The 18,082-nt window shown below is 42.5% G+C and overlaps 1 protein-coding gene across 7 annotated transcripts in view; it reads left to right on the top strand.

The window, feature by feature from the left end:
* Window positions 1-18,082, top strand: part of LOC110493661 (regulatory-associated protein of mTOR) — a 190,418-nt gene that overhangs the window by 38,092 nt on the left and 134,244 nt on the right. The window lies entirely within an intron of this gene.

Raw genomic sequence — 18,082 nt, 5'->3', positions numbered from 1 at the left:
CTCTATGTACTTTGCTCTGTTCATCTTTCTCTCGATCCTGACTTGTCTCCCAGTCCCTGCCGCAGAAAAACATCCCCACAGCATGATGCTTTATCGTAGGGATGGTGCCAGATTTCCTCCAGATGTGACACTTGGCATTCAGGCCAAAGAGTTCAATCTTGGTTTCATCAGTCCAAAGAATCTTGTTTCTCATGGTCTGAGAGTCTAGGTGCCTTTTGGGAAACTCCAAGCGGGCTGTCGTGCCTTTTTACTTAGGAGTGGCTTCTGTCTGGTCACTACCATAAAGGCTTGATTGGTGGATTGCTGCAGAATTGGTTGTCCTTCTGGAAGGTTCTCCCATCTCCACAGAGGAACTCTGGTTTTTGCTCTGACATGCACTGTCAACTGTGGTACCTTTTATATAGACAGGTGTGTGCCTTTTCAAATCATGTCCAATCAATTGAATTTACCACGGACTCCAATCAAGTTGAAGAAACATTTCAAGGCTGATGAATGGAAACAGGATGCACCTTAGCTCAATTTCGAGTCTCATAGCAAAGGGTCTGAATACTTGTGTAAATGAGGTATTTCTTTATAAATAGCTGTTCACTTTGTTATTATGGGCTATTGTGTGTAGATTAATGAGGAAAACATTTAATTTAATCCACTTTAGAATAAGGTCTGTAAATGTAACAAAATGCATTAAATGGGAAGGGGTCTGAATACTTTACGAATGCACTGTACAATCATGGTTTTATCTGAAAATGTTAAAACACAACGGGGCTGATGGAACAGATCAGAACTTTAAACTTAATGTTAATAAACTATTTCTTCACATTAAACTCACAGCAATGCACACACGGCAATACACACAAATGTTCCACAATGCAAGTAGCGGGAATGCACTGTTCTAATGGGAAACTGATTTGAAAACCAAGAGAACAGTAGAGAAATGCTGCTTTCAATTCAAGTTTCAAACATTAATTGTTTGAGATTTGGTTACTCTGGTGATGTGTGATGCACAACAACCATTGGCCATTTGATCTGAACTAGTATGTGGACACGATCAAGCCTTAACGCAATGTTATTGTTTGCCGCAGGCAATGTGCTTATATCACCTTTATAGTGTAGGCTAATTATTTACGTACATTTATGCCAGTTAATGTGAGTCATGCATTCGAAGGATGACGGCTAAAACTATCGTTGTCCCGTTTGGCCTTTCCCATCCCATTCATACTGAAGAGCTGATACACAGAAGCTGTAGAAAGGCCAAAGTCCTCCACCGTTCACCACAACTCTCCAAGTCTCAACGCCTCTCGTTTCCAAGCCTCTTTCTCTGCTGCCCCCTCTCCTCCCACTCTCCTCTACCTGGCCATCAGCCTCTCCATTCCTCTCAGCACCCTCAGCCCTCGCTTCAACTCTGTCTGCCTGGAAATGGCATGAACATGTAGCTACTTTATTCATAGAGTTGGCTGTTAGCATTTGCCTAGAGATGGTACTAACAATTTGGTAGTCTCGCAACTTTTCAACACCCTCCACTGTTCTTAATGTCAAACTATGTCTGTCTGGCCCACTCTACCCATTCACTCTGTCTGCTAAGCTGGTCTGCAACTACGACTTGGGTTGTGTTCCATCTTTTAAGCCTCCAATTCTCAGCCTCCCAATGTGCCAGTCCCACACTAGTCCCACACTGTAGCTCATCTCTGCTGTGTCTTCACTATACACCGTATGGAAGCATGCATCGTGAGTGTCTGTATTGGGCATTAGTAATACATGGGATTTCTGTGTGATCTAAAAACGTGGATTCATTTATTGTGTGACGGGGTTTATTATTGAGTGTTTGTGCATTAGACTACATGTTGTTTGGAAAGCTGTTGTCATGTTTACTGGAATTACCACCCCTGCTACACTAATGAGGGTTTTACTGTCATGCCATCTGATACTAGATGGGGTCTCGTTTTGGGTTTGAGGGTATTTTGCTTTACTGGAATCATGACATTTCCATAATCAATTTTCTCTGAAACAGTTGTTTGGGTTCCCATATACATGTTTTACTGGGCTCTTGGTTCTAATTTTCAAGTGTCCATCTTCTCATCCTATCTGTGTGTTCACTGTTGTGTCAAAACTTGTCGTGTCTGTTAGTTGTGGGTCAAGAGCTTACACACAAGTACGAGTGAGTAACATGTCAGGGCTTGTAGGCCTCTGACCCACTACAACCAAGTGGATTAACTTTCCCTGACTACTTATGTATTATGTCCTATACTGAACTGTGAGCAGCGCCAAACATGCCTGTCCTGAGCTGTTCTAAGTCTGGCCCTGTGAGAGCAAAATTGCAAGATTATGTAATAATGGTGTAATTGCATCAAATGGTGGTTTTATGCAACAGAATAAGAGGTTGTTGGAACGCTCATCTGTGTGTGTTCTACTGAGGATGGGCCTTTGGAAGATGTACGATGTCTTTGGCTGATACTGCATTCCAGAGCAGGAGTTAATGTTTTTGTTCTTTAAATAAGGTACCAGGGAGAGACCTCGGTGGTCTACACAACTGTTGTTACAGCAGATACTGTCTGCTGTGAAATTAGAAATATCTTTCATACAAATCTTAACCTTGTGACCCATTCCATACATCTGTTTGTCATGTAGACTGAAGGAGGATGGACTTTGCTATAAAATGCTGTGGCTCAAACCAGCTAGTTGCGTTCTCATTGATCACCACCAGGGATGGTTACTGACCAGCTCCATTACTGCACTAATTAAGTAATAAAGTTTGATTTGTTTTGAAGAAATCGTAAAGTCTATTTGATTACAATAATTCCACCACAGCCCTCACTACACTTAGGCTAAGGCTGTGTACACTGCTTCTAAACCAGCCTCTTAAAATGCAAGCATTAGTCTGTATTGGTTAAAGCGCTACACATAGGATTGTTAAGAATTTTTGGATGTTATTTTCAGACAATGTCCACGATATATTTCCAGTAATAGTGGAATGATAGTATTTCACAGTATCACTTGCCTGAAAAAGTTGGGATTGTGATATTCGCCTAATGATTTCTCCCGCCGGAACGGCGCCTTATGTCAAAATGGGAAAGCTGTTTTGACTTTGGCTGTGTTTATCTAGTGGAAATCAGCTCTAGTGCCTAATGTAGAAATCAATCTGTCTTTTCCTGGTTGCAAAATTGGTTGCAACATTTCTACACTGTTCGCTCAGTTTCAGTTTGTGAGAAAATAAGGACTGAATAGTGTAGGGCATCATTGTACCATCTAAATCACCGTGAAATCCTTTCAATAACAACAAATATTGTTTTTACAGCAGTTTGAAGCTGGTGGACCAAAACCGAAAGTAAAAGGCTCAAGCCCAAGTCTCTGCCATGTTACGGGGAAATGGGATGCAGGGCAGGGATGCAGGACAGCCTAGTGCTGTTGCAATTCACCTAGCTTCCCTAGGGAGAAATGCTAGGTGTAGCACCTTTTTAATAGATTCTAAGAATTTGAATAGGGCAAATTTATCCTTAATCTGTACTTAGATACAACTCTTATCTGACGTGAGCAAGAAGTTGCCGTTAATACTGTGTGACATTCAACTCAAGGTCCTCATCTCAAGTCGTGTTCAGAAACAAATGGCGTGCTTTTAAAAAAAACAAAAAACAAACAAATGGCGTGCTTCTCAACTCAGTTGAAAGCTTTGCAGAATATTTCCATAGTCACGATTCCTTTCTTCGACACCGATGCCATCATGACTCGCACAACATTTCACAGCATCGGTGACAAAATGTTATCGAACACGTCTGCACAAACATGCAATGCCTTTCTGCAAAAGGCCTTTACATTTTCCCCATACACTATTCTACAGCATGAGTCAAACTCACTTTGATGTCCCCTCAGCCTATTCACTGTCTGAAGATTACAAAAGCCCTTGTCTTCTTTTCTCAGAAAACCAATGTTTATTTACCCAAAGAATAGTTTAGCCCTACAGGAATGAGTTTATCCGCCTTCGGATTCCACTCTCCGCTCTCTCCATCGACAATACTTTTTGACAGCTCCTCATTGGATGTCCTTGAGGTGGTGGCTGCGACGGGCGCCGCAATCTGAGTGAGCATCTGGGCTTATCCACATGTCACTGGCGCCCGGAGCCCATGGTAAACACAGCAACGTGTTTGCGCACACTCATGACTCACTCTAATTACGAAATGGAGCTGTTTGAATAGCTACACACACACACATTCTGCAGTTGTTTCAATAGCTGTAAGTCTTCCGCCGATGTCTGTGTGTCCGGGAGCGCTAGTTGCTACATTGTTTGTATTGCTAAGGATCATGGAGCTAACAGACGCTGAAGTCCTCCTACTGATCCATTGACGAGCAAGAAAAATAAACACAAACCTAAAGCAATTACTTCATCCTCTGAGGGACATTGTTATTGATGCTTTACAGTCAAGCTACTGCTGAATGACGAGGCCTCTCTTGTTTTTTTTTGTTTTTTTTACATTGTACTAAGCAACCTTCAATATCACACGTTACACCAGTCTGTAACATCATGATGTCCATTCAGTATTCAAGAAGGATCAAGTCAAATGTAAGGATGGTTTGAAGGGCTATTGAATACATTTTTCCCACCTTTTATTTAACAGTTGAACAAGTTCTCATTTTACCACTGTGACCTGGCCAAGATGAAGCAAAGCAGTGCGGCAAAAACAACAGTTACACATAAACGTATAGTCAATAACACAATAAAAAAACCTATGTACAATGCGTGCAAATGTAGAGTAGGGAGGTAAGGCAATAAATAGGCCATAGAGGCAAAATAATTACTATTTAGCATTAACATTGGAGTGATAGATGTGCAGATGATGTGCAAGTAGATACTGGGGTGCAAAAGAGCAACAGGATAAATAACAATATGGGGATGAGGTAGTTGGGTGTGCTATTTACAGATGGGCTGTGTTCAGGTACAGTGATCGGTACGCTGCTCTGACAGCTGATGCTTAAAGTTAGAGAGGGAGACATAAGACTCCAGCTTCAGTGATTTTTGCAATTTGTTCCAGTCATTGGCAGCAGAGTACTGGAAGGAAAGTCGGCTAAAGGAGGAGTTGGCTTTGGGGATGACCAGTGAAATATACCTGCTGGAGTGCTACGGGTGGGTGTTGCTATGGTGACCAGTGCGCTGACACAAGGCGAGGCTTTACCTAGCAAAGACTTATAGATGACCTGGAGCCAGTGGGTTTGGCAACAAATGTAGCGAGGGCCAGCCAACGAGAGCATACAGGTCACAGTGGTGGGTAGTATATGGGGTTTTGGTTACAGCGGATGGCACTATGATGGACTACATCCAGTTTGCTGAGTAGTGTTGGCTATTTTGTAAATGACATCGCCGAAGTCAAGGATCGTTAGGATAGTCAGTTTTACGAGGGTATGTTTGGCAGCATGAGTGAAGGATGCTTGTTGCGAAATAGGAAGCCGATTCTAGATTTAATTGAGGTGCACAACTAAGATGCTTTACAGTCAAGCTACAGTACTGCTGAATGACCAGGCTTCTGTTTACATTGTACAAAGAAATCTTCTCTCTCCTTTTTCCAGTCAGGTTTCATCATAAGGTGTACGCTCTCACAATGCCCGAAGAGTTTGTCTAGACTGGTCTGATGTTTTTTCTGTTGCGCCCAGAACAGCTCAGTCGAGGCCTCTTTATTGGCTATCTGTAAAGTTGCATGTGTATCGTAACACAAAGGGTTACGTGTGAGCCAAGCTGTTTTACCGTTTGGTCTTATTTTAATTTTACATTTTAAATTTCACCTTTATTTAACCAGGTAAGCTAGTTGAGAACACGTTCTCATTTGCAACTGCGACTTGGCCAAGATAAAGCATAGCAATTCGACAGATACAACAACACAGAGTTACACATGGAATGAACAAAAACATAGTCAATAATACAGTAGAAAAAAATAAAACAAAGTCTATATACAGTGAGTGCAAATTAGGTCAAATAAGGGAGTTAAGGCAAAAAATAGGCTATGGTGGCGAAGTAATTACAATATGGCAATTAAACACTGGAATGGTACAGTGCCTTGTGAAAGTATTCGGCCCCCTTGAACTTTGCGACATTTTGCCACAATTCAGGCTTCAAACATGAAGATATAAAACTGTATTTTTTTGTGAAGAATCAACAACAAGTGGGACACAATCATGAAGTGGAACGACATTTATTGGATATTTCAAACTGTTTTAACAAATCAAAAACTGAAAAATTGGGCGTGCAAAATTATTCAGCCCCCTTAAGTTAATACTTTGTAGTGCCACCTTTTGCTGCGATTACAGCTGTAATTCGCTTGGGGTATGTCTCTATCAGTTTTGCACATCGAGAGACTGAAATTTTTTCCCATTCCTCCTTGCAAAACAGCTCGAGCTCAGTGAGGTTGGATGGAGAGCATTTGTGAACAGCAGTTTTCAGTTCTTTCCACAGATTCTCGATTGGATTCAGGTCTGGACTTTGACTTGGCCATTCTAACACCTGGATATGTTTATTTTTGAACCATTCCATTGTAGATTTTGCTTTATGTTTTGGATCATTGTCTTGTTGGAAGACAAATCTCTGTCCCAGTCTCAGGTCTTTTGCAGACTCCATCAGGTTTTCTTCCAGAATGGTCCTGTATTTGGCTCCATCCATCTTCCCATCAATTCTAACCATCTTCCCTGTCCCTGCTGAAGAAAAGCAGGCCCAAACCATGATGCTGCCACCACCATGTTTGACAGTGGGGATGGTGTGTTCAGCTGCGTTGCTTTTACGCCAAACATAACGTTTTGTATTGTTGCCAAAAAGTTCAATTTTGGTTTCATCTGACCAGAGCACCTTCTTCCACATGTTTAGTGTGTCTCCCAGGTGGCTTGTGGCAAACTTTAAACAACACTTTTTATGGATATCTTTAAGAAATGGCTTTCTTCTTGCCACTCTTCCATAAAGGCCAGATTTGTGCAATATATGACTGATTGTTGTCCTATGGACAGAGTCTCCCACCTCAGCTGTAGATCTCTGCAGTTCATCCAGAGTGATCATGGGCCTCTTGGCAGCATCTCTGATCAGTCTTCTCCTTGTATGAGCTGAAAGTTTAGAGGGGCGGCCAGGTCTTGGTAGATTTGCAGTGGTCTGATACTCCTTCCATTTCAATATTATCGCTTGCACAGTGCTCCTTGGGATGTTTAAAGCTTGGGAAATCTTTTTGTATCCAAATCCGGCTTTAAACTTCTTCACAACAGTATCTCGGACCTGCCTGGTGTGTTCCTTGTTCTTCATGATGCTCTCTGCGCTTTTAACGGACCTCTGAGACTATCACAGTGCAGGTGCATTTATACGGAGACTTGATTACACACAGGTGGATTGTATTTATCATCATTAGTCATTTAGGTCAACATTGGATCATTCAGAGATCCTCACTGAATTTCTGGAGAGAGTTTGCTGCACTGAAAGTAAAGGAGCTGAATAATTTTGCACACCGAATTTTTCAGTTTTTGATTTGTTAAAAAAGTTTGATATATCCAATAAATGTCGTTCCACTTCATGCTTGTGTCCCACTTGTTGTTGATTCTTCACAAAAAAATTACAGTTTTATATCTTTGTTTGAAGCCTGAAATGTGGCAAAAGGTCGCAAAGTTCAAGGGGGCCGAATACTTTCGCAAGGCACTGTAGATGTGCAAGTAGACATACTGTGGTGCAAGAGGAGCAAAATAAATAAGTACAGTATGCGGATGAGGTAGATAGATGGGCAGTATACAGATAGGCTATGAACAGGTGCAGTGATCTGTTAGCTGCTCTGACATCTGGTTCTTAAAGCTAGTGAAGGAGATGGGAATCTCCAGCTTCAGTGATTTTTGCAGTTCGTTCCAGTCAGTGGCAGCAGAGAACTGTAAATAAAGGCGACCAAAGGAGGAATTGGCTTTGGGGGTGACCAGTGAGATATTCCTGCTGGAGCGTGTGTTACGAGTGGGTGCTGCTATGGTGACCAGTGAGCTGAGATAAGGGGGGACTTTACCTAGCAGAGACTTGTAGATAACCTGTAGCCAGTGGGTTTGGCGACGAGTATGAAGCGAGGGCCAGCCAACGAGAGTGTATAGGTCGCAGTGGTGAGTAGTGTATGGGGCTTTGGTGGCAAACCGGATGGCACTGTGGTAGACTACATCCAGTTTGCTGAGTAGAGTGTTGGAGGCTATTTTATTGATGACATCGCCGAAGTCAATGATTGGTAGGAGGGTCAGTTTTACGAGGGTATGTTTGGCAGCAGGAGTGAAGGAAGCTTTGTTGCGAAATAGGAAGCCGATTCTAGATTTAATTTTGGATTGGAGATGCAACCTCTCTGATCTCCCCATCCCAGATCCGGGATCGTGAATACAGACTCAAGCTCATTACCATAACGCAACGTTAACTATTCATGAAAATCGCAAATGAAATGAAATAAATATGCCATCTCTCAAGCTTAGCCTTTTGTAAACAACACTGTCATCTCAGATTTTCAAAATATGCTTCTCAACCATAGGAAAACAATAATTTGTCTGACAGTAGCTAGCTAGCTAGCGTAGCATTTAGCGTTAGCATTAGCGTTGGCATCCAGCAGGCAACATTTCAACAAAAACAAGAAAAGCCTTCAAATAAAATAATTTACCTTTGAAGAACTTCGGATGTTTTCAATGAGGAGACTCTCAGTTAGATAGCAAATGCTCAGTTTTTCCAAAAAGAGTCTTTGTGTATTAGAAATAGCTCCGTTTTGTACATCACATTTGGCTACCAAAAAAACCAGAAAATTCAGTCCTCAAAACGCGAACTTTTTTCCAAATTAACTCCATAATATTGACTGAAAACATGGCAAACGTTGTTTGGAATCAATCCTCAAGGTGTTTTTCACATATCTCTTCGATGATATATCGTTCGTGGAAGCCTGGTTTCTCCTCTCTATCAAATGGAAAAATACTTGCACCTGGCTTTGCGCACCAGTTTCGACGCAGGACACCAGGCGGACACTTGGAAAATGTAGTCTCTTATGGTCAATCTTCCAATGATATGCCTACAAATACGTCACAATGCTGCCGACATCTTGGGGAAACGGCAGAAGGTCTAAGCTTATTCCTGTCGCATTCACAGCCATATAAGGAGACATTAGAAAACAGAGCTTCAGAAATTCTGCTCATTTCCTGTTTGACGTTTCATCTTGGTTTCGCCTGTAGAATGAGTTCTGGGGCACTCACAGACAATATCTTTGCAGATTCTGAAACTTCAGTGTTTTCTTTCCAAAACATATTTTCGTGACAAAATATTGCGCTTAAAACGGGAAAGTTTTTTTATCCAATAATGAAATAGCGCCCCTATAGACTCAACAGGTTAATGTGAGTCTGGAAGGAGAGTTTAGTCTAGCCAGACACCTAGGTATTTGTAGTTATCCACGTAGTTTGTGTTGCCGTCGATTACTCGAGGCATGTATTCTACCCTCCAGATGTTGCCGTCTTTGTTATTGTATAATAATGCACAACCTTGGTCTTGGATCAGTGCACTTGTTCTTTGTTCTTTGTTCGATGTTCTGATAATGTAGAGAATCAGTCTATTCCCTTGTCTTTTGTCAAGGAACAGAGCTTCTAGAATGCCTCGTTTTTCAGACGAGCTCCCAGTGCATATTAGGTGTTATATTCCAATTATCTTGTGACCGAATCCTAAATATCCATCTACATTCTCCTGCTTTGGGTTGTCAAAGTGAAGAGCACCAGGCATACGCATAGCTTGGTATACCTCTGCACGACTACTCAATCAGCAGTTTTCATCAGACACATGCACTTGGTAATTTGTGCGCACGCATTCTTACTTCACACACGTTTTCCGTCCACACATCTGTCACTCAACCAGCTCCTTCTTCCAGTTGGTGCTTTGATTGCTTTTGAACCTGGGGACCTTGGCTTTTCTGCTTTCCCCAATTAGCGACTTTGGGGACTTCCGTGCTAAGGGATCCCTAGTGTGTGTGTTTTTGTGTGTCCATCGCCTAGCTAATGGTCCCTTGTCTCCTGTCTGAAGGTTCGGCGTGTGGATGTCTGAATAAGCCACTTTCTCACAGGGCTTGTACTAACAGTTCCACTTGGCTGCCTTTACTTCTGTGCTCTTTATTCCAAAGTGCCGGAAAGACACTGGTTTTATGTATTGATTATTCAGTTGCAGCTCATTGCCATAAGATGACATTGTAACTGACAGTTTGACAGTTTCTGTGAAATGAATGTTGAATAGTACAAAAAGCTACCCTCTTGTATAGGATTTTTAAGCTGTCGAAATAGCTTTTATTGCTTCATTTAGCCGACGCTCTTGTCCAGAGCCACTGACAGCAGCAATTAGGTTGAATGTAAGTGCCTTTCTCAAGGGTACATCGACATACTTTTTACCTAGTTGCCTCAGGGATTTGAACCAGCAACCTGCTTCTGGCCCCGTGTTTTTCAACGTTAAGCTACCTACCACCCAGTCTTGTCCTTGCCATTCTCTTTGCCACTGACAAGTGTATTGCGTCATTGAGATCTGTGGGCATTTTTCAATATGCATTACTACCGTGCCCCACACAATCATGCTCCCAGTGCATTCCCCCGAGGATGTTCTCTTGAGTACGTTCTTGTGAGGATGAGAGTGTGGAGCACACACACACTATTTGAGAAGCACTTGCACTTCCCCTGCTGTGTTACCTCACGCTACACCTTCCAATTCACTGAACCGTCTTCCTGCCAGGACAATGGCAACAACAGAGACGAAACAAGATATACACACAGCACATGTTTTACTTCATAACTATGAATTGTAATAACGTAGCTAACCAGACAATGACCTAAAACTACTGTTATGCAAGGTACAGCAATGCCAATTATTTGTGGGTATCTAGCTAGCTATAAACAGTAGCTAGCCAGTTAACACTTGACTTAATATGGGCTTGTGATCTACGTGCACTACAGTGGGTATTGTAGGCAGGTAAACATGCCAAAATGAACACTGCATGCATTTATTAAAGTATCAAGTTAAAATATGGTAGTCAGGCAACATTTGAGATGTGAATAGGCAACATTTAATGTGTATTTTCACTCGCTACAGTGAAAATAATGGCCACCATTGATAGAAATAAAATAAAATGGCCGTTCTTATATTCCTGTGCATTCGGGTACGCATTAGAGAAGTTCCCTCCGTGTTCCGTTTCGCAAACTTTTATTTGGACTCACGCCGGCCCTCCTGTGCTCCAATTTGGATTTTGAGAAACACCCGGTGTGTTTGTTTGATTCAAAGGTGCGTTTTAAAACACCCTGTATTTGATCACACTGGTATGACTGATCCTATTGTAATGTAGGGATGTGAGCGTCTGGCCTTGGCCTTGTTAGAGCTGATCTAAGGAGGTTCAGGTCTGGGGCCTGCCTGCCCTCAAAGCTGCTTACTTAGCTACAGCATCCTTCCTTCTGCAGCAGCATGCCCTTTGGGTGCAGCGTGACTCTCCTTCTCACAGTTTATTATGCGGAGCTGTGTGTGTCCATCCGTGCCTCCGTGCGTGTTTCACAATGAGGTTGCAATGTATCCTATTCTTCACACACTCTTCAGACTAACAGTTGATGTGCATCGATAAGTGACAAAAGAGACTAGAAACCCGCAGACCCAGGTCTCAGAGTTGGTAGATTATCTTCAGATTCTGAGGACTGTGTGTCAGGCTTTCGCGCTCTACTTTACTCACTCTTTTCACTGCCTTCCATGCCGTGTGCCTGTGACACAATTAGTAGTTGAGAGAGAGCCACACGGGATTATCTGCTTTTCACTGCTACAGGGAAATGTGACTGCGGCCTTATAGCTGATCATTAGAGCCTCTTCTTTCTCATTCCATCTTCGGTCTTCTCTCGGAATCTTCACACAGAGCAGAGCAGGGCTTTAATTAAAACGTGAAGCCAGTTTCCATCTGAGCCCTCCAGTAAACCCCACGGTGGGGTAGTAATAAAAGTACTAGAGGGAGTGTCTGTCCTGTGAAAGGACTGAGAGAGCCCTCGTTGACATTTGACGTGGCAGGTGTGATTTACGCACAAACCGCTGAGGATTCACTCTTTGTTCATGACTCTCACATAATCTCACACATCAGCACGCTGTTGCCGCACTGCTTAGGATTCAGTCTGTCTCCTCAAACTGTTATGTTTCTGTCCTCTGGTCAGACGGGGACTTGTTTTGTTCCCTGTCACTGAAATCTTCAGTGGCCGTCGTACACAGGGCAATATGTGGGAGCGTGGCGGAGGTGTGTGTGGCTGACCATAATCCCCTGTCACTGAAGGCTTCGGTGGCCACATATGTAAGAGGAAAGGAGAGGTGTGTCTGTGTGCTTGCCGAGGTGGGCTCAGGACACTGACTGGGGCGTAGCAGGGCTGGCACTGTGAATCAATAGGCAGGACAGAGCAAGGGGCAGCTGGGTGGGGAGGAGGAGGAGAAGTACGGCATTTCTGTACTGGCTGACTGGACATCACTTTGTATGAGCTGAGCTTCCAAATCTCTTTTGGTGTTTGTGGTAGTGCACTCGATAATTTGCGACCTTTCCTTGGACTCCCAAGTTTGTCATATTAATTAAACTTCATGCATTTTAGGACTAGAGGTCGACAGATTAATCAGGGCCGATTTCAAGTTTTCATAACAATCGGAAATGGGCGCCGATTTCCGTTTTTTATAAAAATACCTTTATTTAACTAGGCAAGTCAGTTAAGAACACATTCTTATTTTCAATGACGGTTTAGGAACAGTGGGTTAACTGCCTTGTTCAGGGGCAGAACGACAGATGTTCACCTTGTCAGCTCGGGGATTCAATCTTGCAACCTTACAGTTAACTAGTCCAACGCTCTAACCATTGCACTCCACAAGGAGACTGCCTGTTACGCGAATGCGGTAGAAGCCAAGGTAAATTGCTAGCTAGCATTAAACTTATCTTATAAAAAACATTCAATCATAATCACTAGTTCACTACTAATCTAGTTTAGCAGGCAATATTAACCAGATGAAATTGTCATTTTTCTTGCGTTCATTGCACGCAGAGTAAGGGTATATGCAACAGTTTGGGTTGCCTGGCTCATTGCGAACTAATTTGCCAGAATTTTACGTAATTATGACAACATTGAAGGTTGTGCAATATAACAAGAACAATGTAACCCGTTAGATAAAATACCTAACGGTTCCGTATTTTACTGAAATAATAAACGTTTTGTTTTCGAAATTATAGTTTCTGGATTCGACCATATTAATGACCAAAGGCTCGTATTTCTGTGTGCTATGTTACAATTAAGTCTGATTTGATAGAGCAGTCTGACCGAGCAGCAGCAGGCCCGTAATCATTCATTCAAACAGCACTTTTCTGCGTTTTGCCAGCAGCTCTTCGCAAAAACAGCGCTGTTTATGACTTCAAGCCTATTAGCCTAATGGCTGGTGTAACCAATGTGAAATGGCTAGCTAGTTAGCTGGGTGTGCGCTAATACCGTTTGGAGTAGTTATTCCCCTTGCGCTGCAAGGGCTGCGGCTTTTGTGGGGCCATGGGTAATGATGCTTTGAGTGTGGCTGTTGTCGATGTGTTCCTGGTTCGAGCCCCGGTAGGGGCAAGGAGACGGGCGGAAGCTATACTGTTACACTGGCAATACTATAGTGCTTATAAGAACATCCAATAGTCAAAGGTATATGAAATACAAATGGTATAGAGAGAAATAGTCCTATAAATACTATATTAACTACAACCTAAAACCTCTTACCTTGGAATATTGAAGTCTCATGTTAAAAGGAACCACCAACTTTCATATGTTCTCATGTTCTGAGTAAGGAACTTAAACGTTAGCTTTTTTTTTTACATGGCACACATTTTTACATGGCACATATTGCATATTGGCACATATTACTTTCTTCTCCAACACTTAGTTTTTGCATTATTTAAACCAAATTGAACATGTTTCATTATTTTAGGCTTAATTGATTTTATTGATGTATTATATTAAGTTAAAATAAGTGTTAATTCAGTATTGTTGTAATTGTCATTATTACAAAAATATATATATAAAAAAATCGGCCAATTAATCGGTATCGGCTTTTTTGGTCCTCCAGTAATCGGTATCGGCGTTGAAAAATCATAATCGGTCGACCTCTACTTAGGACCATCTTCAGTTCACTAACTATAGGCCTTGCATTCTAAATGAAGTATTCTCACAATACTCCGTTCTCTGTGAAGTTTCCCTTCAGTTAATCAGCAGAGATTTAAATAGAAAGGGAATGGAGAGAGGGAGGGAGAAGGGGTATATGTGTGAAAAAGTAGGGAAGAACGAGAAAAGAAAGTGGGCAAAATAAAAATAGTTCTGCACACACAGGTTCCGCACGTACAGAGATGTACTCTGGTACCAGCTTCAGAAGGTGGGTGGTAAGTGTCTTGTAGAAGCAGATTGTAGAAGCATGGGAAGACTGGGTGAAGTTGTGTGTGAACGTGTGGCTGTTCCCATCACCTCTTACCTGGCTGTGCTCACCTTCTTACCACCAAACTGTGACAGAAACCATTGGGACGAATCCGATTCAGTCTGAAGGGGACTGACTAACCATCTGTGTCTCTTGACAGGACAGTTACAATTAAAGCTCTGGCAAGGCAGACTGCCTCTGTACCTCTGTTACGATCTTTTTAAACTACCTGCTGTGCTGGGAAATAAGAAAGGGAAAGAGTGGGGGCAGAGAAAGAGGAGAGGTAATAAAGCCTTGATCACACTTGGGCAGTTTGAAGTGACTCAAATCCGTCATCTGATATTTTTCCTGTAGTTTGAGCAGCCAAAAAGCACATAGAATCATATTTTCAAATAAATTTTAAACCACCTCTCTAGGTGGTTGTAAATCAGATATAAATCTGATTCCTGGCCATCCACTTGTCTGAACGGTCAATTTATATTTTTTTGCCATCAAGTGTTTGTTTATTTATTTGTCTGTTATTTTGAATATTTTGTCTTGCTAGCTACTCTGAAAATTTGACAAAATATGCTAGCTAACTAACTTGTTAATTGGTTATTAAAGCATTGGTTAGTGTGCCTACAAGCTAAACAGCTAGCTCGGTTATTGACTTGTGGCTAGCCAAAAAAGGACCCATTTTGAAAGTTGGATCATCTTTTGACGTGACTGGGAAACTTCCATGGCAGGCACTGTCACCGTAGCTAGCTACTCAACCTCTGAGTGATGGTAAGCACCACCACCAATCAGCCTACACCACTACCCAGACACGTGTCATTACTTGAACACCTCGCGGTAGACTTGTGAGTCAGCAAATGACTGCTGTCTGAACATACATGAATGCCATTTGGTCACTTGTAAATTGCTTTTTGGACAAAAGTGATTTGAGCCTGCAGTCTGAACAAAGCAGAAGGGTGAAAGAAAGGACAGATGCAGGGAGACTGAGGAAGAGACAACGAGGCAGACTGAAGGTGTTGAGCTTGTCTACTCCCGGTGTGTCCCAAATGACCTATTCTCTATGAAGTGCACTACTTTTGACCAGAGCCCTATGAGCCCTGGTCAAAAGTAGTGCACTAGAAAGGGAACAGGCTCCCATTTGGAACACTACCCCTCTCTCTGAAGCTAGGTAGCCTAGTAGAGAGGATGCCATTCATCACAGCCACTCTGTGACTAAAGCCAGTCTAATGAAGACCGATAGCTACTGGGGCAGGATAGATGAGTAGGTTATCTCTGTATTAAGCACGCGTATCGTTAGGAAGGCAACCTATGTACAGTCCATGGTATGACAGGAATTCGGACCATTAGGTGGTCGACACTTATGCTCCGTATGTAGTTGGCCCTTTGGCCCTCTTTCTGGATGGTCCAATTGAGCCATCTTCAGCCTTGTTAGTCCATTCATGATCATAATGCAGTGGTTTTCATTTAAATATACTGAACAAAAATATAAACGGAACATGCAACAATTTACGATTTTACAGTTCATATAAGGAAATGAGTCAATTGAAATGAATTCATTAGGACATTATCTATGGAATTCATATGACTGGGCAGGGACTCAGTGGGGAGCAAGGCCCAGCCAATCAGAATGAGTTTTCCCCACAAAAGGGCTTTATTACAGACAGAAAAACGCCTGTTTCATCAGCTGTCCGGGTGGCTGGTCTCAGACGACCCCGCAGGTGAAGATGGTGATGGTCCTGGGTTGATGTGGTCTGCGGTTTTTAGTCCGGTTGGGCGTACTGCAATTCTCTCTGGTAGAGAAATTGATATTCAATTCTCTGGCAACAGCTAGGGTGGACTTTCCTGCAGTCAGCATGCCAATTGCACGCTCCTCAAAACTGTTATGTGACAAAACTGCATATTTTAGGTGCACCTGTGTAATGATCATGCTGTTTAATCAGCTTCGTGATATGCCACACCTATCAAGTGGATGGATTATCTTGGCAAAGGAGAAATCTGTGAACAAAATTTGAGAGAAATAAGATTTTTGTGCATATGGGAAATTTCAGGGTTCTTTTATTTCAGCTCATGAATGATGGGACCAATGCTTTACATGTTGCGTTTTTATATTTTTGTTCTGTATAGATTGGATCTCTAAGTGTTAGACTGAGTTGGTCCTTTGGTCTTCCTTCTGGTCCACTTGAGCCTACTTTAACCTACTTTAATCTTTTGACATTATAGGAATCTGTTAGCCTAGTTAACCCATTCATGCAGTGGTTTGAATTGCATCTCATTTAGTTACATAGGAAGTTAAGGTCAAGTGGTTTGCTTTGAACATTGCTTTGCAACAGAAATACCATTTTGGTTTTTGAAACCCAACCTTCTCTGAAGGTTGAGCCTACCTTTCCATTTTCCGTTACTGGTTTATTTCTTGACCTGTCTCCTCATCGTCTTCTTTAATAGAGGGTTCATCCCTCCATCCTGTACCACCTAGACTGCATCTGCTTTCCTCTGGAGCCAGCTCCCCCTCTCTCTCACCAGGTCTTCCTGTTTTCTCTCCTGTCTTACTCTCCCCACCCAGTGTCTCTCACCCACTCCTACCTTTTTACTAGCTTTCTGTCCATCCCTTCTCTCCACTCTACATGCATAATTTTAATGTGTGTAGATGATAAATGAATGATACATACCCTGCCCTGTACTGGCCCTATTTCGGAGGTCTGAGGGCAGCAGGCTGAGCTTAAGGGCCTCTTTTCCAGACACACAATCGCTCTGCCCCAGACTTCATTACTGGGTAAATATTACTGAAGCATGCAGCACTGACACCATGTCCCAGAGAGGGAGAGAGAGCGGGCAGATAGAGGAGAGGAAAAGGTACACACACGAGAGGCGGACACGCTGGTGAGATGTAGACAGAGATGATCCCGTCATGGTGTATTTTACTGAGGGCCTAAAAACAGAACCACTGTGGCAATGTGTTGTAACTTGTAATGTGATTAGGTCTGCCTGTTCACCGTCCCCATCACATGGCAAGAGCATCTTACACTGCTATTTTAAGCTTTGTCTTTTGCACCTCGTGAAACTTAAGTGTAATAATGCAATCTTTAGTTTCTCTGAATTAGATTTAATGCCTGTGAAGTGAATTAAATCTGATTTGGTATGTTTAGCCTCTCATACAGAACTTTTGTCCTTGGTGTCAATCTCAAGATATCTGTCCCTATATCAGCAGGGTAGATACCACTTCTAGGAGATTCAGACTTTTCCTGCTTTTCCTGGAATGGGGCGGAAGGGCAGGAGAATGCTCTCTGCCGTTTACCAATGCAGCTAGCCCAAGGGATGCGGGGGTGGACGTGTGTGTTTAGCGCAAGGGAGTAGAACATGCAGTCATTGACACACACTTGGGTGTACACAGAGCTCACCTGACACACACACTATTCACTAAGCAGTTTCTAGGCATTACAATTAGAGGCATAATTTAAGCCCCCCTGACCCAGTATTTCATATGGATTTGCTGATGGTTATACTACACACCTAGGGGCTGTGTCTTACATTGAGACTGCAAAGTGCATACTGAGTATAATTGCACTCTATCACATGCACACCTGCATACACACTCTCACCCACTTCACTAGGTGCAGGAAAAAAAGCTGATGGCATTGTAATGTGCGTTCTATTCTGTAGTAGAACCAGCTGGCTGTT

The sequence above is a fragment of the Oncorhynchus mykiss genome, chromosome 17 (assembly GCF_013265735.2).
Source record: "Oncorhynchus mykiss isolate Arlee chromosome 17, USDA_OmykA_1.1, whole genome shotgun sequence".
Taxonomy (NCBI): Eukaryota; Metazoa; Chordata; class Actinopteri; order Salmoniformes; family Salmonidae; genus Oncorhynchus; species Oncorhynchus mykiss.
This window is presented reverse-complemented; position numbering and strand designations above follow the sequence as displayed.